At 37.8% G+C, this 22,281-nt stretch overlaps 1 long non-coding RNA gene across 2 annotated transcripts in view; it reads left to right on the forward strand.

The window, feature by feature from the left end:
* Positions 1-22,281, forward strand: part of LOC121470130 (uncharacterized) — a 72,105-nt gene that overhangs the window by 37,260 nt on the left and 12,564 nt on the right. The window contains exon 1 of one of the 2 annotated variants that reach the window (XR_012056491.1): positions 21,949-22,279. The exons of the other annotated variant lie outside the window; for it this stretch is intronic. This is a non-coding gene — a long non-coding RNA (uncharacterized lncRNA). Of the gene's footprint in view, positions 1-21,948; positions 22,280-22,281 lie in introns of those variants that run through there. 2 annotated transcript variants of the gene reach the window in all.

Raw genomic sequence — 22,281 nt, forward strand, 5'->3', positions numbered from 1 at the left:
AGGCACCAAGGAAGAAAATGGAATGATACCAACTTACATGGACAAACATTTGTGAGTTGCAGAGTTGTATAATCTGGTGTCATAATTTCCATTTAAAATACCAAAAATTAGAGAAGGGAGATATGAAATAGTTTATTTAGGTCATCCAGATGGTGAAAGGTAAAAATCTCTGTTTCAATCTGTTGCTGTCCTATAAATATCTACTAGAGAAGAAACTGGGAAAGTATATTCATATATATTCTGGTTTGTTATATTCTGCTCTCAAAGGAACAGGCAGTGTAATGAACAAAGTATATTATCTCCTTGTGGCTGGAGTTAAGCCAAGATAATTTTGCAATTAGGAAGGCAAGGTAGCTTGCCTTCTTGTTTATGTAGTTTTATTCCTGTCTGAAAAAAAAAAAAAATCAGATTTTAACATCATATCAGTTTTATAGTCTTGGTCTGTATGATTTGTTATAGGAAGCACTCAGATTCCATGGGTATATATAGTTTATTGCAGATATTTCTGTTCAAGACCACATCTGATAGTATTTTTCTCTTTACACTTTCCAACCTCTCCAGATTTTAAGTAACTTTATAATTGTGAGACATGCAAAAGACTACAATCCTATTTCCCTGCCCCATTTTCCTGATTATGTAAGAAAAATTCCACATAAAGCTCAAAGAAAGACAGCATGACTGTGTTGTCTGATAGCTTGCATTCAAGAGACTGAGCAGATGAATTTGCAGAGTCTTGTGTCTTCTGTAGTTTTACCCATCTCTAGACTGAAGAAAATTCTACCAAGGGACAAAGTGGGATCTCCAGATTATTTCATTCTTTTCTGTGGAGTCTCTGTATCATTTTATGCACCACACACAATCTCAGACCCTCAGTTTACCTATACTCAGAAAGGTAGGGTGGCATACTGGCTCTTCCTAAAAATATTTGAACATTAAGGCTGCAAAGTTTGTTTTAAAATACCCAATATTACTTAGGACTGATTTGTAATTTATAGTAGATATCCTCATGTGTTTTGGGGCGGGTGCAGGGGGAGGGGGGGACAGAAATCCTCTAAAATCTTAGAGAGAAAATATATAAACAAGTTCCATTTATGCAAATTATTTCTTGAAAAGTTAGTCTGGCTGAGATTATTTATTTATTTTTAATATTGCTAGCAAAAGCTGTAACAAAATAAAAATGTACAAGCAAAAAATTCCTTTTATCAGGATATTGAACTGTGCACATATTTGGAGCTTTATTTCTGAGTTTATTTATTTATGTTAGGACCAGGAAAACTTTTCAGGTATGGGCTAGGTCTACAAACACACTTGAGGTTATTCCAGCAGCTGTAAGTATCTAACTTGAAAAATATTGTTCTGATAATATGTCAACAAATAAACATAAATCAAACTGAACCTGGAAAAAAACCTAAACATTTTCTTCTTTTTTTTTTTTTTTTGCTACATAAAAGAAAAATTCTGATATCAGAAGTAACAATAAAGAATACAAATATTGTTATTTTTTAAAATTAATTTTTATGTTTCAAGTCTTATTTTACACATTTTGTTTTTAAAAAGAAAAAATACCATATAATTACTGTCACACTTTTTCTAGCACCTCCTTCAACTTTTATGGTAATAAGTAATGGCAGTCTCAGTTCCTCTGTCAAGGGAAAGGGTGAAGTCTCCATTTATTTCTAGTGTTATAGATTAAACTGGAGAATCCATTTTAGTCAGGGAAGAGTGGATGTTGGTGAAGTTATGAGCTTACTGCACCTTTTAAAATGAAATATTTAAACAAGTGGAACCTTACTTGGTTGATGCATTAAGCTGACATAGGATGTAAATCAAGCAACACCTTTATGTCCTTTAACAAAGTCAATTATATTATATAAGCATAGCAGAGATGGAACTCCTTTATCTGTTCATCTGTCAGTTTCTCCTCCTAAGATAAAAAACATTTCCACAGATGCAAAATATCATTTATAACTGCTCAGTATTGTGTTATAAACTTAAAAGAAAATTAAACAAAAATGTATGCTTTATTAATGTTATTGTGAAAATGTTTTCCATAATCGAAACATCTACTGGAAGCATCTACTCAGTTCCTGAAATCATCTCTATTAGATTATGTAGATACCATCTAAGAAAATACTTCTAAACTTAATCTGTCAAGACTTCAAAGAGTCTATAAGCAAATACTTAGATTTGCATTAGATTTTTGACTTTGAAATCCATTATTGTAAGTTCATTGCTGACTTTGATGTGCTGCCTTTACACCTCCTCTCTGAGAAAGGAAGTGTAAAGGCAGCACATTAGTTTATAGATGTTCACAGACTGTTTTTCGGATAAGGCCATTTAAATCTCTTTTGAAGGTCAATCCCAGCTCTTATCATTCAAGAAGTAATAATAACAGAGAGAGTCTGCCTAGACTAAGGACTGCTTTAAAACACAAAATAGCAGGGGTGGAATGAACTTACTTAACTCTTGACCTAGCACAATATCAGCATTCTAGTGTTTTGCTGTGACAATGCCCTGCTAAGGCATAGTGTGAAATTTCAATATAGGTGTATGGAATTAAATGATTAAGAAGAACAAGAGGTTGCAGGTGTTTACAGCTGGCATATTTTTAACTTTCATTTCTTTGATTTCTTTGTGGTTGTTTATTGCAATTAATAATGTATTGGGGAACCATTAAAAGACTGTTTGAAACACACAGTGAGATACCCCATGTTCAAATACAGGACAAGATTTTCCATTATGCACATGCCAATTCTTTCAAACCTGGCTGGCTAAATTTAGACTAAAATAATCTGGAAACAACTTCCTTGTTTTTCCCAGGCCTGAATTTTCTCTTCACTAGACCACTCTATATACCATGGAATTAGGACTGTTTTGGATCTTTTCTGCTCTACTCTTATGGATGTCACTTTTCTGTAACTCAAAGACAATTTTTGAACCATTTTGGAATATTATTATTTTTCTTCTTTTCATTATTTTCCATGATCAGTAAAAATGAGAAAGATTTTTTTCCCCCTCTTTTGAGAAACATGCTGCATGCCAGATCTCTTTCTAGTCACTTTGCCTGGCTCCATTTTGATTTCAGTGATGATTTCTCATTAGGTACCAGTCTTATAAGGACACAAGATTTTGGAAGCTATTGCCTCCATATAAGGGACCTCAGTCTCAGAGGATGGAGCCTTACTTTTGAATGCAAAATTTGGCAAAGAAAGCAGTAAAAAACACAGCCAAGCCTGAAATTATTAAACATTGAAAAGTATTGAAAAACATTCAGCAGCTTTTTTTCCCCTTCTTTTGTAGGTTTTGGGTGAAGTAGGGTAGTGATCATGGTGTTATATGTTCTGCTAGTTGAGTGCTGACAACTCTAACTTTGCAATAACTAGATTATTTGCTTGTGATTTATGAGTAGAATGAATTTGTTTTGAAACTGACCTTGTCCAGACCCAGTTTTGTGTGATTTCAGCAGTGTTTTCTGTACTGCCAATGAACTACTCGAGGTGCTTCAAAATGTCAATGCAGCACCATCATTTTATAGGCAGCTTTGTCTCTGCTGTTCTAATGAGACAGAAAAGTTGTGCTCTGAACAAAACAGTGCTGTCATAATCCTATCCAATACGTTATAGAAGTGACCAATATTGAAGAAATTGCAGGGTAATGTACAAATCTGCAGGAGTCAAATCACCCCTGCAAAAACAGCAGGGCCAAACTGATTCCAGAAATTTTATGTTGGCATGTTTGCAGTTGTGTTTTTATATGCCATGCCTTCTTCTGTATCAGCTTTCATGTAATCAGGAAAATACAAGTGCTCTATGTTTTTTCAGCAAGTAACTTTCAAATTGACTGTTTTACTTGCAAAGGGATTTTCTTACCCAAATTATTTGTAAAATATACAAAGGTTTATAATAAAACTAGCCATTTTAAAGCTTATATTTAAATAATGGATAACAGTGAGAAAAGTCAGATATATTGTTCCTCAACCCACTTAAATGCAAACAGCACCTAAAATGCTGTTTCAGCATATTATGTCTGTGCTACAATCCCTCAAGTGTTTTCTCACTTAAACAGTTTCAGACCCCGGTTTTGCTTCTGTTGATTTTGGTGCTTATCAAGTCCACATTTTGAATGATTCTTGTACTTCTCCCCCAGTCAGTAGAGGCATGGAAGATTTGTCACCCACTTTTCTTCAGATGGGAAGAGATGCACAGAGATGAAAAGAGTTAATGTTTCACAGACACTCTGTCAGGGCAATTGCTTGAGCTCACCCGTCCAAAGGTGTAGGTGAGCTTGAACCATTGCACCGTCATTTCTTTCTGGATCTAGAGCTTACTTCACGGCTTTTGCAGCAGGAGAAGGAAAATTCACATGTATGAGGCTCTCTTCAGCATGGAGTTGTAAGGACTGCTGGACAACTTAACATCCATTATGGATTGGGTTGGAACAGGTAATGCTCTGGTGATTTTCGTCAGTACAATAAGTGTATGGCTCTGACTGCTGTAACTTCACAGGCAGGTTGGAGCATTTGTGCAACAATCTGTACTGTGGAAGGCTGGAGGAAAGCAACAGCTTGTGGGTAGAAAGGCTACTAAGCCCTCTGCACACCAGGAAACAGTTTTTTTTAATGCGGAACTTTTCATTCTGGCCTAGAAATAAAAGCAATCCCAATGTAGGTCAGGAGGAAAAGAAGTGGTTTAGGCCTCTTACCCTAAGCTTACATGCTGTAGCAGGGATCATTCCCGTCACTGATGTCAAACACTAGATTTAGATAGTTAAAACTTTTAACTCCTATAGCAATGATGAGAAATATGCAGGATCTGCTTAGACAAATGTAAGCTTATATTCCTTAAATGCAAATAAAAAGCAGTATTCCTCAAATTCTTAAGATAGTGGCTGAATCTGACTCAGGAACTTTAGTGTACGTGTAGAGAAGATCAAAGTAAAACTTCTTTTACAAATACTTTCCTAAAGATTCATAATTTTAAGTCTCCAGTGTTACTTCTTTAAAACAGTCATGTATCATATTTGTTTCACCTCATAGTTAAAAACCCCAAAAACCAAAAAAAACCAAACCTTCTCCATTGCCTAGTAAATCCCAAAACTGCCCAGCAGTATCATTGCATAGGATCTCAGATTCCACTTGTCTGTGAAGAAGTTCTTCTTGAGGTCCAGTTTTCCTCTTTTCCTGCTGACCTGACAAGAGTGTATTTTCTGTCTGCTTGAAGATCACTGGAGAAGTGCCAGTAATAATCTTCTCCCTATTGATTCTGGTCAGCAGCTATTGACAGCTTTAAAAAGATTATGTTTTAATTGGGGATCAGATAGATGGCATTTTAAGGTATTTAATTTCACTTTGCAACTCACAGATAATCTGAGTGGTTCCACAACTCAAGGAGGATAAAGATGAATGTGTTGTCCTTTTCTTTAGGTGACCCTGAGTGCAAATGTAGCTCAGGCTAAAGTGACTGAAAATCTTTTTCTATCGCTGGGCTGAAAAGGTTGAATGTGAATTCATTAGTATTATCTTTGTTTAAGGCACAATATCTACACCTCACCAAACTCACATCTTCAGTGGTCACACTTATTCTCATGTGGTTTAAGAGAAAAATAGACTAGTGAAGTAAAAAAGAAAAATCAAGACAAAGAGTAAGAATTTGTTTTGTCTCTAAACATATTAATTCACTTACAACTCTGCAAAATGGGTTTGCAGAAACACCATCATAAAGACTGTATAGAGGTCCCTAATTTGATGGTGATTTCAATACTTTTTGCTAATGAAGTTTAAGGTGGTGCTGAATAAATAGCCTCCTAAAATTATCTTCTGCATTTTCAAAGAAATGAAGATACTCTTACAATAAAAAGCAGTTCAAGAGACAAGCAATTTAAAAAAATTTCTAAATTCTGAGACCTAAAAACCAACGAGCTTCAGACTCAAAATTGTCTAGTGGATTGTCTGAAGGTGCCTTTAAGAGATCTAGATCCATCTCACCAGGAGATGCTTAGTAACACATACTGATGAAGTTCAGAACCTAGTGTCCCATGCATGCCAGATGCACCAAAGATTATAATTTCATATTTACTGGGCTATAAATTGTAGGACAATTTTCCCCAGACATAACTTTTTTGTCTATCTAGGCTTGATTTGAGGGTTCTGACTGGGGATCAGAATTTCCAACATCCATCTAAGCATTGCAGAGAAATTCATTACATTGCGCGAGACAGAGCTGAGGTATCTCAAAGGTGTTACCTTCACTAGACAATGATACCTCACATATGTGAAATATTCTATCTATCGGTATTGGTTTGCATAGTCAGGCTTTGGTAGCTCCCTAGTGCCTTTTCAGAGCCGTAATACCATATCATCAGGAGTGTATTCCTCCTCACACAGCTCCTGAGGGACTGGGAAGCACAGTTATCGCTATAGCACTACTGGAGACTTGGAGCACGGGCTGATAGGCAACGTGTCCAAGCTCACAGTGGAAGTCAGCAGGACAACAAGGAGCTGAAAGTCAGAATTGCATCCTGACAGGAACATCATTTATTTTCCTCAGTAGAAATCTAACTAAACAGTAAACATAAGAGAAATCAAAATAAGGATGACTTCTGTGGACTTTGCAAATGTGTTGAGCCTTTAGAGGAAGTTAACAATAAAGTGCACTTTAGTCTGAGTTCAAGATTTTCCAGTGTTGGCAGTCCTTGCTTCCTTGCTGTCTTGAGGAGCTGGCTGAAGTGTTATGACTTTAGAGGCCTTACAAACATATGGAGGAAATAGTTTCAGCCCCCTGGCCTCCTGAATGAGTCTTGTTTTATTCTACTTTTTTGTGCACAAAATTTTTCTCTCGTTGTTGGAACATTAATCAGTTATCCTTCAAAAACTCTGTAGGCTCTCAGAGCAGAAGCAGAATATGTTATTTTGGCCAAAGATGGAACAGATAAGCCTGGAGGAACAGATTAAAAATATGAAGTAAGATGGGTCATTGGGAACTGACCAAGAGAGCTGATCAGAAGAGTGAGCTGAAGTGAGAGAGGGTGCAGGTCATCTCTTTGGCAGCAGTGCTCAGATGGCCTGCAGGAGGGAGACACAGATATCCGATAAGTAAAGGGAGAACTGAGGTTGCTGTAATCAAAGGGAGAGATGAATGCACTGCAGAACTTAAACTACCCACCAAGGACAGCCTTTCAGAAATACCAAGAAATCCTGTGTGCAGCAACAGCTTTTGTACAAAGTGTTTAATTGAAATAACCTCCAAGCCCATGTTGAGAAGGCCGTGTTAATTGGCTCTGCCAAGCTTAAATGTTGAGCAGCAATTTATATTTCATGCACTAACTCTCATATGGGCCAAGAACCAAAGAAAACAGGCTTTCCTGTGGCTAGCAATGAAGACTGTGCTTCTTCTTTTACATCAGATATTACATATCCCAGAACTATTTCCTTACATTTGAAAATGCTTTATTTGTGGCTGAGGTCAGACTGATGGACTCCAGGGAAGCAGCAATAAACTGTCCCCATAAATTTTATTCTCAGAAAGTGGGTGACTCCATTCCAGGATGGTTTGGCTGATGATTTTATTGACAATCCATAAGAATATTATAAATATCATAATCAAGTAATTCAATTATAGCAATTGCCCATGATTTCTGTTCTCACAAGGGCTCTAATGAAAAGTATCTTTGCTCCTTCCTGAGTCACTTCTTTTACCTGGGCTGAATTAAGGACAATCCTTTTAATCTCCATGTGGAAGACAACCTCTTGGTCTTTCCCAGCCTCAGGCTCAGCCTGGGTTATATTAATTTGCTTTTAGTGGTCAGCAAGCTCAAGGAAAATCTATGCTCAGCTACTCCCTGCTGTTTAATGGGCTGATTCAACATCAGAGGGGTATAAGTCTCATGCATTTTCCTCAATTTTATCCTTCTTGCTCCTGATTCACTCATTCAACTACACTAGTGATGGGAACGGTGGGATTCCACATATATAGATGCAATCCCAGCAGACGCTGATATCTGAAGCACTGTGTTCAATAGACCTGCTTTGAGCAAGGTTAGTCAACTCAGTGCTTAAAAAGCTGGCAGCCATCTGGAGACCAGCCTACGCCAGAGTTCAAAATTGTTTCCTTCACTGTTGGTAGCAACAATGGGGAGGGGGGTGGTGGGTTGAAAGCTTTCTTAGAAGCAGAATTGGAGGAGAGGAGAATTCACTGCAGGCTGAAGTCACGAGGTAACCCCAGATCCTAGAGGTTCATGGACACTGTGCTCTGTAGTACAACCTCTGCTTAGAGGCATCATTAAACTCCTGATAATTAGCAAGTCATTAGGTTTTGACTACACTTAAAGGTTAAAAGGAGAAACTTTGGTGATGGATATTTTGTGTTTTTCTTTCTCTTGTGTTATGTATTCTCTTTGTGCTAAGTGATTCTGGTGCCCATCTCTTACCCACAAGCTGAAATCAGCTTCTATTGAAACCCTTTTTCGAAAACAACCCCAAAGTTATGTCAGCTTTTCACAGATTGAGGCCACGTTAAAAAAAAAAAAGGAAAAAAAAAAGGTGGGTAGGAAAAGTTTAACACCAGTGACTTTTAGTTTTTGATCAGAGGATGTGCATTTGATAGCAAGCTAGAGAGCTGTATTACAGCTCTGCAGTGCAAATCTGCAAGATGACTATCTCAGCCTTGATGAGATAATGTAAGCCATGTCATTTCCTGTAGTCAATATTTCCTGTAATGACTCCTCCAATGTGATCTTGCTTGATTAAGTGTTGTTTAAGGACTTCTATCATGTTCATATTTCTATCTGCAGAGTAGTTAAGGCTGTCTTGCAGTATCTGGAACAAATCTCAAACAGTACATTTCAGGCTCAAGACAGAAAAAGTGTGTCATCCTTAGTATTTCCAAGGAGTTAAGCTAAAATTCCTAGGACACTTTTTGTAAAAGCTAAAGTCCTGCAACAGTACACCTATAAACCTAGAAATTATTTGCAACGTATTTTGGGGCTAGTATTCTCATAAAGTGAGCTATGTAAAGCACACACAGAATTTTTAGTCTGCTTATGACTTTGAAAGTGAGGAAAATTCAGCAACAATTGTCCTTCAGAGTGCTGAATGTATTTCAGTAAATTGCATGCTTGTAGAACAAATTGAGGGATAAAAAAAAAAAAGAAATAATAGTTGAAAAAAGAAAAACAAAGGAAACAGTAGTGGCCATGTAGTGGAAGGATGGAGGGGAGGATTGTGAGGGACAGTTTGTGTGACATCTGGGTTTCTAGACATGTGGACTGAGGGACAAATTACAATTTGACTATAACAAAGAACTCCTTTTGAACTGCCTTTCCTGATATAGTCTACAGACTTTCTGAAAACTTGGGCGTTTGTGGAACCAGCTCTGTGTCCCATCCACTTGGCAGCCTGTCACATCTCCGAGAACATCTCAGGGCTACTGAGCATCAGAAAAATACTCTTAGATCCTAAGAATTCTTCGCTTCTGCAATAGCTTGAGGGTGCCAGTGTTGCTCTGGTGAGCTGTGAGAAAGCTTGACCCTGCCCATGGTTGCCAGCAGATCCTGGAACGAAAACATCCTGAGTGGTGTGCCGACAGCTTATCCTATTAGAGAGAAAACATTCCTCTCAGACCCATGTGAGAGATCTGTATTTTCATTCATCTTGTCTGGATCTGGGATTTTCACATGGAATTGTGTGAAGCTGCAATGAAAACCAGGAGCTAAATGCTTGCCTTCCTTTTCAGCTCTTTACTCAGTATTAGAGTATTTTACCTGCAGATAGCAGCAAACTCCTGTGCATTGTATAATAAAATCTTATCCATGGAGAAGTACCTATTCATTTTTTAATAAAATAAAAAATAAAAATCACTACCTAATTGATGAATCATGGCACATTTACTTTTTTAGCAGGTTTTTTAAGATCATACATCCCACAACCTGACACAGTGGCATGCACTCACTGCAGTAGCTCCTTCTACTTTTATAGGCACAGGTGGAAATAGGTAGGGGGAAAGGATGTAAGTGCTATGATTCAGACTTCAACCAAACCTGAGATAAGAGTCTACAAAAAACCAGTTTCCATTTCTTAAGGGAGTATAAATGGACACCTTAAATGGATAAGAAATAAAAATATTTTGCAATGGGTGTCATCTAAAGGCTTTGCCCCTTAGGTATCAATAGAGAGTAGTATCTGGAATCCAAGGTGTTATTGTAGCAATAAGCTATAGGGAAGACTGAGTGGGATGACAAAAATTACAGTAATCTCTCCCTCCCCGCCAAGTACAGACATCCTTTGCTTTTCTTTCTGCCTTTTTGCTTTTAATCACTTTGAATTTTTTTTTAACATTCTTAATTTCATTTTTCTGACAGAAATTACATTGTTAATATTATACAAAGTGGACCTGTTCATGCATATTATGTGTTTACTTTGATCTGACTTACTTGATACTGAAAGACTTTTCTGAACCGTTTAAGAAATTGAATGTAAAATGAGGGTGCATGAACAGACAGAGACTATGTAGTCATGAGATATTTTGATCCATGAGGCCTGCAATCAACAATATGATACATTTATGGTACAGATTTTTGCCCTCTGTTTTCTGACCTCCTGTTGCTGAATAACAGCAGACAGTCCTGGTGAACACTGTTATATGGCACAGAATAGTATTCTTGTTCTTATCAGCTGGCAATATTTAGATTGCAGTCACTTCAGAAAATATGTAAGCAGGTGCCATGCAAAGACATTCCTGCACTCTCTGATGTTAGCCTGAATTTGGAAAAGCTGTGTGATCACAGAAATCCCTTTATCTTCTCTGGTGACAGCTCTTTTTAGCATCAGTGGCAGAGGGTAGAGTGGTACATTTTTGGAGGGCAGTTCACAGGCACACTTTGGAGATTGGGCATCCAGTTTTAACCTTCTTACATGAAAAGGATATTTTGAAAGCTGAGGGTGGGCAGGGCTCTGAGTCTAAAATTGTGCTGCAAATCTTGAGTGTTTAAGGGCTCAGGCAGGCAGAAAGTCAAGGAAAGTTGCAGCACAGCTGTGCCCTTAAAGGGGTTGCTTTTCAGTAGCTATTCTGTTCCCCTTTTTATACTGTTAGGTGCACTTCATATATGAGTCAAAAATGAGATTCAGTTTGAAACAGAATGTTATGAGTTTACACATTTCTACTGTTTCCTCTTCCTGCTTTTTGGAGCTGTGTATATTAGAAAATCCTGTATGTGAGAAAAGTGACAGAATAAAAGATATTTCATGTTTGTATTTCCTATGTCCTGCTTTTTACAAATTTAAGAGCTTACCCCATTGCATTAAGAAACTATCTTGGGGGCACAGTTCTTCCGATGGTAAATTGTCAGCACTGCAGTGAAGTCAGTGAGGCCGAGGACCTGCCTGACTTTGCAATCAAGCCATCAAGTAAGTATTTCCTGTTGTGGATAATCTATTCGGTAAATATGAAGGGTTTCACCTTACCAGAAATATTTTCATCCTCACCCTTTGAATTTTTTTACTTAATACTATCTGGTCAATCAATAAATAACCTGATCAGCTGCCCGCCCAGACAGACACATCCTTAAGGCTTTCTATATTCTTATAACAACTCCTTGGCACCAGTTCTGGAAGTTCTGGGAACCATCTTAACTGAAAGGATAGAAAGCACTGCTTTAATGAGAAATGCACTACTTCTAAGTGAAGCAAATTTGTACCAGTGCACATTGTCAGGTCATGCTTTAAAATCTAGCATTGACAAGGGTGCCTCTTTGGCAAAATTTTTATACCATCAATTTTTAATGTTTGGAGCCTTCTTTCAGAGCTGCTGGTCATGGTGCCTAGGAATTCTTCCTTGAAGAATGCTTCTTAGTTTGTTTTAACATCCATTATTACATTTATTCTTAATCAGCAGACAGTTTGGACTTGTAGTCAGAGCATGGCTTGAAGAGATGCTTATTACTTTGATATGTAGTTGAAAGATTGTATCTTCTGATAAAATAATTTTTGATTTTTCTATCTGCTTCCCCCTTTTTCTTTTTACCTCAAACATCTTCTTACATAGTTTTTTAAATATTACATTCATTTCCATGTCTGAAAATGTGAAGCGTAATATAAGCCTCTCTTATACTCTCCCCCAGTCTTTTGCAGGTTTTCAATAATCTGTCTCTTACTATAATTTTCCTGAAGACCAAACTCTACTGTGGAAAGCTGTTTCTCTCATTTATTCATTTATGAAACCACCCAAAGTTTCTGAAAGAAATTCCCTCCATGGCAACCAACTAATGAAAAAAAAAAAAAAAGAAAAAAAAAAAAAGAAAAAAAGAGAAAGGTTTACAGTAAATCTGATTTTGAAATAGATTTCAAAATCTATTTTGTTATTTCTATGGTTTTCCCCCCTCCACGCAGCCCCCCGAATGAATCCGACTAGCTCAGAGATATGGGGCTGTGAGGGGAGGAAATAGCAGGAGAGGGAAAGGTATACAGAAGAGGCTCCTTACCCAGGGTGTTGGAACAGCTCTCTTTATTCTGTGGTGTCCATGGAGAGCGGGGCAAAAGAGGAAGAGCAGGAAGTTTCAGGGGTTTATATAGGTTTTGGACAGGGTGGGCACTCCTGGCTCCCCGCCAACCCCGTTGGGGCAGGAGGGAGGATTCAGGGGTTATCATGATCAGAGCCACAGAGGCCCTAGGAAAGGGGGGACAAAAGGGTGTCCAGGAGCTCACTGTAACACTATTTTTCATCTATTTTATGAATAGATGGTGTCCCTTTTTACATGTGTTAAAGAATTTCCCTGGCCTATTTATTTATTACTTCATCTACGCTTCTGCTAGCTATTTAAGCTTGGTTCCTTTGTACAGATCTTTCATTTTCAGGGCCCTGCACAGCTTCTCTCCAATCCATACCTGCTCCTTTCCCTGTTCCCCGAGCCCTGCTAAGCTGTCCTGGTACTCACTTGTGCTTTGAGCAAGCAGACAGTTGACACAATGTCTCTGCTTGCTGTGAGAGTCCGACAACTTCATTGTTGGATCAAGCTTATTGCCTGGTCCACCACTGAGCCTAAACTGTAAACAGCTGTGGATCTTTGTAGTCATTAACAGACTCCTCTCGAGTGGTGCATAAGCCTGAATTCACCAGGGAAATAGACTTGGACATGTGCCTAATGGTGATACTTGCAAGTTTTAGAATGGGGGACCTGAAAATGGGCCAGCAACCCTGTAAAGCTTAATTTCATTATTTATTTTCCTCTTAATGCTGTGTATTCCCTGTCTCAGTGAGTGCTGCTGGAAAACCGAGGAATTTCAGGTTGTACATACCAGAAGCTGCAATCTGCAATGGGGCTGTGGGAGGGCTCTCGGCCACAGCAGTCCTACCTGAGCAAGGTGTTTTCCTGCTGTTAAATCCTCAAGAGAAATGGCAGTGAGATCCAGAATGGTGAATCTCTTTTTACAGAGATTCTCCTCTGGCCAGGGGTGAACTAAAAATGGTAATTATTTTGATTTTACACTGTTAGCAGAGATAAGGTAGAAATGGCTTTTGCTTCATGTGGGATGTTAAGTGGTCAGTAGCATGAACTCAAGACAACTCAAAATTTTCACAGTAAAGAGAGATGTGATGAACAGACAGGTTGTGAAGTTAAAGGTAACTCGATAATCTGGAATCAACAGTGAGCCCCAAATGAGACCTAGCAGAGGCAAGGGCATGGATCTCTTTTGTTTGCTAAGCATCCTGACTGCTGACCTGTTTGTTACTCTAGATGTTCTAGTTCTCTTTTCTTTTTGCCTGAAATACCACCTTTGCCAGAGCATGCCCAGTCAAAACACATCAACTGACATTTCCTGTAACTGCTTTCGTCAGAAAATTCCCATTAAGCCTGAGAGTTTGTGGGTGTGGATCTGACCCCAGAATGCTTAAAGGGCATGTATGGGATTTAATTTTCTGGAATTTAGAGGGGGAATTTATCCATTAGATGACTCAGTCTATAACTTTACCCTGCAGGATTAATAGTCACAATGGATTTGGGTTTTGGCTGCCTCTGTGTTAAAGTCCCTGCTGTGAGGATAAGTACACCCACTTTAGCTGCTGAACAGTGCTACTCTTATGAGAAAGGAGAGAAAGGAGTTTACATCATTGCTCAGAATATGTAACAAGCTATATAATTAAAATATTTTTTAAAAACCTCAAACAACACAAAGTCTGGTCTCTATTTTCTTTCCTTGTTTTTCATTCTTCCTGGTTCTGAACTTTGCTACACAATGAAAAAAAAGCATGAAAATATTGATACATTGTGTTTTAAAATTTCTCCATGTATCTATTAACACCCTCTCCCGAGGTCAAGCTATTAAACCAAGAGATAATCATACAGTAGCTGCAATATTGTTTAATGTCATGCTAGCTGATGTTATAGAGTATGTTTTCTCCATTCATATATATTACTATATATGTCCCCACCTGAGCTGTTTTACATATTGAATTCTAGCATTCCTTGCATCTGCCTTAAATAATTGTGTTCAAAGAGCTAAGGAGTATTTTAATGAAATGCACTGAAACTGGATGACCTGCCCTGATGCTCTTACAGGTATAGTGCAATGATCATATATTGTTTAAATAATATTATCACCCTTTTTAATTGATTTAAAAATGGAGGTGAGATTTTTCAAAGGTTTTCCAAAAGATTTTATTTTTAAAAGCAATGTTGACAATTCAGGCAAGCTTTGTGCATTCTGTAAAAGGACTATTAAATAAGTAGGGAAAGTTAGAAGTATATCCATTTTTTTCATATCTTTAATTTTTGGAGCTGCTCCAAATAGATTAGTATTAAGTATTTTATGGGTTCTTTGTTTGTTTGTTTGTTTGTTTGTTTTTAACAAGTGAGGTGATCTTCAAGTGTGTTGGTTATCAGGTGAAGATAGTTTAGAGGCAGATGGCGATGACACATTGTGGATTTAAGTGATCCTCAGACAATCAAAGGAACATGAGATTAGTTACTGAGTCTCTGATTTGCTGAAATGTACTGTAATTGCATTCTAGAGTCAGGAGGATCTGCTTTGAGTTGTCCTTTTGCAAGGGTACACCTGTCTTTTCCTGTTCTTCCCTTCTGCTCTTTCTAAAAGTCCTTTATTTTTGAGGCTTTTGTGTTTTTGGTTTCCCACATCAACAAGTTTCAGAGGCGTATACTTGTGCATTTCCAAAGCAGCTGCCTGTGGAGCAATGAATTGCAGCAGGAGATGCCTCTTTGCTTCTCCCAGCTACTGAAGAAGAAAGAGTTGAGGGTCCTCAAGAGCAGTTTTAGCCATGTGTTGGGCAGTGACCCATCCTGCGGGGTGGGATGGGCAGAGCACATGGGAGTGGATCATGGAGATCATTAGCAGCCAATAGACCTTTTCTTCCTCAAACCAGGACAAGCCCGGTTTGATTTTTTTCTAGCTGGGGCAGAAGCACCCAGTGGTTTCAATGGTACAGCAATCACCCCTTTGAGAGTGTTATTTCAAACACAATGCCTGTGGCATTGCATTAGTATTGGAGGTTTTTATTGTGGTAATATCTGGAGCTCTGTGTAAGGAACAGAGGCATTGTCTGAACTTCGGCAGTCTGAGGCACTGGCCTTGTCTTTTCTTGCTCAAGGAAACTTTTGAGGGTGGATTTTTGGCTTGCTCTCTTTCCAGCATAAAGCACCTCTGTATTTCCCAAAAGTGAATTGGAGACAGATCTGCTTGCACAGGGAAATAAAATAGTTTTCCCTGCACTATTTTCTTGGGAGTATGCAAAAATCCCATGTGCATTTTTTTATGAACTGGACCCTTCTCTTTTATAGCTGGTAGTATTCATGCTTATTACAATGCCACATTATGGCCTTAGACACTTTTTATGTCCCTCTGACATAGCACCCTAGAGAAAGATGCTTCACTAAGCAAGAACCAGTAAACTTGCTACAGAATCAGCGGAATACTTTTCACAAAAGTGCATAAACTTCTGTTCTTAAACATTGTCATCCTTCACCTTAACAAGCACAGAGAAAGGTTCCACTGGTTTCTATGCCTTGTTAGGTCTATCATCTTTTTAATTAATAGTGTTTTTACGAAGCCGTCTGAACTGTGTCATTTCCATTATCAGAAAACCATTGCCATTAATGAATAATTTTCATTTCTGATCCTTGATATCATGCTAGTTGATCTCCTGTTTCCATGCCGCCGAATGATAGCATCGTTTTCTGCCCACGATCAAATTTAATTTGGACTCTGATTATATTATGCTGTTGCGACTGAAGTGTCAATTTTTGTCAGGCAATTAGGAGCTATAACCTGTGAAGTTAAGTTTGATAGGCATTGTAATTGGATTGTTACAGTAATAGCTTGGAACATTCCCTTTTTTTCTTGCTTCTTTGATTCTTGATGCATACTTTAGTTGTGAGAACAAAGGCATTTTGTTATTATGCAACCATAGGATGTTCAAGACAACAAGATGAAATTCAGATTTTTCTACTTTCCCCAGATGGACTTAATTTGGATTTAGTTTTGACCACAAATTATTCCAGGATTTTAAAAGAACTTGAGGGTGGTGTGGGGGGGTGTGGTGGTGTGTCAAGGAAACACTGAAAAAGAGATCTGTAGAACCAGAGCTGTTAGGATTATAATAGAGAGGTAGGCTTTACATTAAAAGACTCAAAGGCATATGAAAATCCTCACACTGGAAATGTGTCAGATTACCCAGGTGAGTCTTGCTGCTTTAAGTGGCCTTTGTAGTTTACATACTTTGCAAGTATTTAGGAATATACTTTAAGCTCACACTATGGCCCAAATTTTCCATCAGTGTAGGTCAGGGCAGTTGCATTCTGATGAAAAAGTAGAGAAATTGGCCCCATGAAAAATAACGTAACACCTAATGGAGAACTCTTCTCCTTTTTCTTAGGAGTCCTTGCTGTCAGACTGTAAATTATCTGCTTTTACATTTTGGGGTTTTTTTTGGGGGTTTTTTTTGGGTTTGTTTTTTTTTTTTTTTGTTTTTTTTTTTTTTTTTTTTTTTTTTTTCCTCTGCAGACACGGTAGTTCACAGCCTGGCATTTGTCAAATGAATTTTGTTCTGAATGTCTTTAGGTTGTGCTCAGCCCCTCCCCTACCTTCATCTCTTGATCATCTCTAATGAAAGGCACAATGAAGAGACATTTTAAAAAGGACAATGGAGAGAAGATAGTTTTTCCAGTGCTTTTTTGATTGGACACTTTTCATAAGTGCTGCTGTGTGACAAGCAAAACATAGAGGAAAATAAAGAAACCCCATCCACTATGGAACGTAACAGAAAAGCTCACTTGCAACAAGGTTTATCTGGAGCAAACTAAAAATCAGTACTAGAGCTGTTAAGTAAATGATAAAGAGAAATTAAACCTATAGAGGATTGTTTTTTCCTCTCAGTTGGCAAATACTGACCAGGATTCCACCATTCTCTCCTGTCAGGCATGATACCCACCTCCTTCCCAGAATGCTGTGTCAGCCCTGCCTCAGTATTCTATCCTTGGAAACAGACTTCTTTTTCTTGATAAACTTATGATATCCAGTAATTTCTTGATGTGTCTGACTGGGTATGCTCTTTCCTACTTCAGGTATATATTCAATTTTCTCTTCTGGCATCTTCAGTGTCAGGTCTGAGCTTGGTCAAGGAGTAATTTTGTGAGTTTGCAGCATTCCTCATTAACAGCATTCCTCATTTGTTCCTCTTGGATCTGTCCCCTGCTCACCTCCCAACAGAACTCCTCCTCCTTCTGCCTCTTCCCAAACCTATACCAGAGATTTTCTGTTAAGGCTAATGGATTAAGTATTCACATCCCATTGCTTCAATCATGTGCTCCCTCAGCAGCTCTGTTCCATCCTGTAATTCCACTTCTCTGCTGTGTAAACTCACTAAGTTCATTTACCATTTATACTCCTGTAGTGTTCTGCTAAATTTCACTGAATACTGTTCCACTTGCTCAGCCTCTGCCGGGCTCAGGTAGAGTTCTGTGGGTTCTTCTGGCTGCCCTCTCCTTTGAGTCCACCTGGGACACCAGGGCATGGGGGCAGCACAAAAGTGTGGAAAGCAGCAGTTATCAGACTCTATTAACCAGTGGAGCCCTACTCATCCAGTGGGACCATTTTATTTTTTTCATACTTTGTGCTTATGCTAACATTTGCACAGATGCTAAAATCTGTTTTATTTTAAAAATAATTTTCCTTCTACATTTTTTTTTCCTTTTTGTCTTGTTCTATGAAAACTATTTCCAATGACTATATCTATTTATACCACATTTTCTCACCCATTTTATTTATTTGAATATACAGAATCTAAATACAGGGGCTAAACTTCCTGGCATTGCCCCTTTTAGTCTCATAGTATTGAAAATAAATACTGAGAACCTGAAGGGATGCATCAGGTCTGCTACTGAGGGGATGGATTGCTGATGTGACAGAAACTGCTGCATATGAAAAGGTGATATATGGAATGGAAAGTAAGTCAGATGAATTTGAAGGTATTTGTAATCTATTCTCCAGCTACATCAGAAGAGATGTCCTGAAATATGATAGAAGATAGTGGAGAAAGGTTGAAGGGTGAATGAAAGCTTTTGTTTCAAAAGGTAATAATAATAGCAACTTATCTCCCTGCTTTTCTATTGCTGTATTTTCCTTTTTCTTTTATTTTTCTTCCTTCCTGGGAGATAAGGATGGGCTGCAGTTATACATGAAAAATAAGTGAAAGTCACGTAAATTTTTCAGTACATGTGTTCTGTTTGCAAGAAGACAGCCTAAGAATATGATTAAAAAGAGAAATAGGAAGACATGTAAGCATGTAAAAATCCATTCCAGACAGTAGATGTATGCAACTTTCTGGAATCTATTGGTGGAGCATGTATTAAATGTCTTCAGTTGATCTGATACAGGTGTAGCGACTACCACGGGCCGATGTCATTAATTGTAACATTCTGTAGGAGTAATCAATGAACTCTGTTTCCTGCAAACAGTTTCACCTTTGAGCTATTAGTGCTGAAATGAGGAGGGTGCAGTATATACTTACATAAAGAACTTAGAATCTATTAGCTCCTGTGCTGAGCACTAGAGCTGCTGATACTTTGCATGCAAATTGTAGTCATCATCTGAGAAGAAGCAGAGTTCATAGGTTCAATATTCTCTCACTTTCAATCTCCTATGTCAGCTATGTCTTAACCAGCTGGGGGCAGAATTACATTCTGGAAATTAGTGAGGAAAAAAAAGGTAAAAATTGAAAATCTACTGTTTCTGCATCTAGCCTCCCCATTCATACGTTACAAGTCAGCATAAAAAATTCTAGCAAGTATAAGTGATATCTGATTTCACATTATATTTTTAAAGTGTCAGTACTCAAGCAGGTTTACATTTGACAGGTGATTTAAATACTTCAGGACATTTCTATAGTCATAAGAAAAAATCTTTATGAGGATAAAAAACTTGATGAAAATATTAATTTTGTACAAATGCAAGGAACATTACTACTCCTTTTTATGTGCAAATGTATGAGGCATTATATTCATCTTTATAATTTTTCTAAATATTTCAATGCTTGAAGCTATTTCAGGGACAGATAATTTATATTGTTTATACTATATTTATCTTCTATACTGGTTATTGAATGCTATGCTCTGAGTATACACCTTATTATGATTCTTGCAATCTTACCATAATGCTGAGATAGACATATCTGTATTTCTGTAAGTCTTCTAATGATTTTACCTTTGGTAAAGAAATGGTGGTTTTTTTCACCTCATGCCAAAATAACATTTTTATTTCCTACAGCAAATATATGGCTCAGCTGTCTCACAAGATTTCATACCTTTTCCCTCACCTCTCTCTCAAAAGAAACAATTGTGATGGTCTCTATGCTCAGTTTTTGAACATCATGAAACAGTTCTCTGTTTAATCCTATCTGAAATAATATTAAAATAGGTCTGTTGTGACCCTTGCAACTCAGAAAGGAGACAGAAAGATTACAACCATATGCAAGCAGAGTAAAACAGTGCACAGAGTTAATGAAACAGTATTGAGAAAAGCACTCCTATGGGCAACAAATATTTTGCATCCCTGGCTCACTTTGTCAGTAGGTTCATGGTAGCTCACCCATGGAATGGTGCCAGTGTGTTTTGAGTGTTTCACACTTTATATAATTTTCATCCCTGGCTGGTCAAACTGACCAGGTTAAAGAGATGAGAGAAAATTACTCCTCAACAATATAATGATATATGATGTCACTGAAATAATACAATGTTGTAACTAGATTCAAATTCTGACTAGATGAACATGTAGCTCCTTCTAGGTTCTTTGTTTGTGAACATGGACTACAGTACTTAAATCGTCAAGTGAGGTCTCCCAAAATGTGAGAATCTGGGCTTTTGCTTTATACCAGTGAAGATAAGAATGGTCCACAGGATTTGAGTTTACTTAAAAATCTAGCAATTTTCAAATATTTCTGAAAATTCAGAAATTTTTGTTTGGGCTTATATTTTGTTGAAAGCGTGTCTCTCTCACATATGTGAGAAACATTACAATGAAAATAATATTTTACAGTTAAAATGAATGGTTGTTTTAAGTTATTTTCTCCCCTTTGGATTTTCCAACCAAAGACAACAGCACTAGGATTGAACCAGAGGTTTTATTGCTATCAGAATAGCTTGGCTTGCCACTGAGGAAGGTTGACCTGTCCAGATGTTACTCTAGGAATATATAAATCGTTATCATTCTGGGATCTGATTTTCAAAATCACTCTCAGTGTAGGCCTGACTCTGCCTCAGTGTACCTTGAAGCAGATGATTATGAACACCTCATCATGTATCAGCCCTTGTCATTGCTTTCAGTTAACAGAAAAGACAAACCAAAATAGAGTAATCATACAAATGGAAGATCACTGACACCATTCAACTTTATTTTATTGTGGCCATGTCTCCTAAAGGACTGTTTTGATCCTGGAGTAAGGACAGAGTGACCTACACTGACCCAGGAGAGCACAATCATCTGCTGGCTCTTGTTAAGTCAGAAGATAGCTCATTTACTTCTCTGTACAAGGAAATTGAGCACATGAAATCTAAAGCAGTCAACCTGTTTGGCATCTCAGAGATTACAAATACTAATCTCACATCAAGTTTTAACTTAGTCTATAACTTTCTCTGCTTCTTTTAGAGAAAACTGGGGCTTTGATTTAGATCTTTCTTATCTCATCAGCTGTCTCCATAAAAACAGTAGGAATACATTTTTGGAGCCCTCAAGTTCAAACTGACTAATGGTTCAGCCTTTTGTTGAAGAGAAAGTAAAGGGGAGAGAAAAGAAAGATGGAGAGACAGGCAAAACTGTTACATAAAACTTATTTCCATAGGAAGCCAAGTTAAACTGTCTTTATCTGTAGGAATGGTAACAGTTATGTAATTCTCCAGCTTACTTGAAGAGGTGATTAGCTGTTCCTAATTAAGCATTCAGCTACAGCCCCATTATAAGACATTTCCCCTTCTCCAACCACTCAGTCATAAATTAAAAAAATTAAAATGTTAAAACGCCCCACCAACAAGTCCAGAAAATCCCTCTACATTCACATTTTTAGGGTTAAAGCTTACTGACAAGTTGAGTACTTTATGAAGATTGTGATTAAATTGAGTAAGTACTTTTTAAGATTAAAGTACTTGAAACAGCTTATTTTAAAAATATTTGCAACACCTATTGTTCCTTTGTATCCATCTCTGTGCCAACAAAATCACATAATACCACAGAGTTTGAAACATAAGTAGATTTCAAAACTGACTGTGCAAAAGTCAGTTTTAGGGGCAGGAACAGGAAAATATTTAAGAAATATCTCTATTTGAAAAAAACATGAGTGATTTATCTACCTATGAAAATGGCAAAGAAGGAAAAAGAACCCCAGAAAACAAAATACTTTCATCATCAGGCTCTGCATTGCACTTAGGTGTTTCTGAAATCTCTTTTTAAAGCTCCCATTGCTCTTCAAAGCTCCTGTGGAAAGCCACTTTTCCAGGCAGAAACCAGAGGAATAAGAAGGATTTCCTGACGAGGTGGCAGAGCTGGGGAGGGAACCCAGATCTGTGTGTCCTTCTCACTTGGCTGCTTTTGTTGGCAGCAGCTGAGGAAGCTGAACCACCCGTGTGATTCTCTGCAGACTGCATGCACTGCGATAGCCAAAACTCATGAATGTTCTTACTTTGCAGTGTCTTCTTGTGCCTGGCAAAAGCTGTGGTGAGTGGGTACCTCATTAATAGGAAGGGATCTTGGGCTTTATTTTGCAAAGTCATCAGCTGTGACTTCTTCTAGGT

The sequence above is a fragment of the Taeniopygia guttata genome, chromosome 5 (assembly GCF_048771995.1).
Source record: "Taeniopygia guttata chromosome 5, bTaeGut7.mat, whole genome shotgun sequence".
NCBI classification, from domain to species: domain Eukaryota; kingdom Metazoa; phylum Chordata; class Aves; order Passeriformes; family Estrildidae; genus Taeniopygia; species Taeniopygia guttata.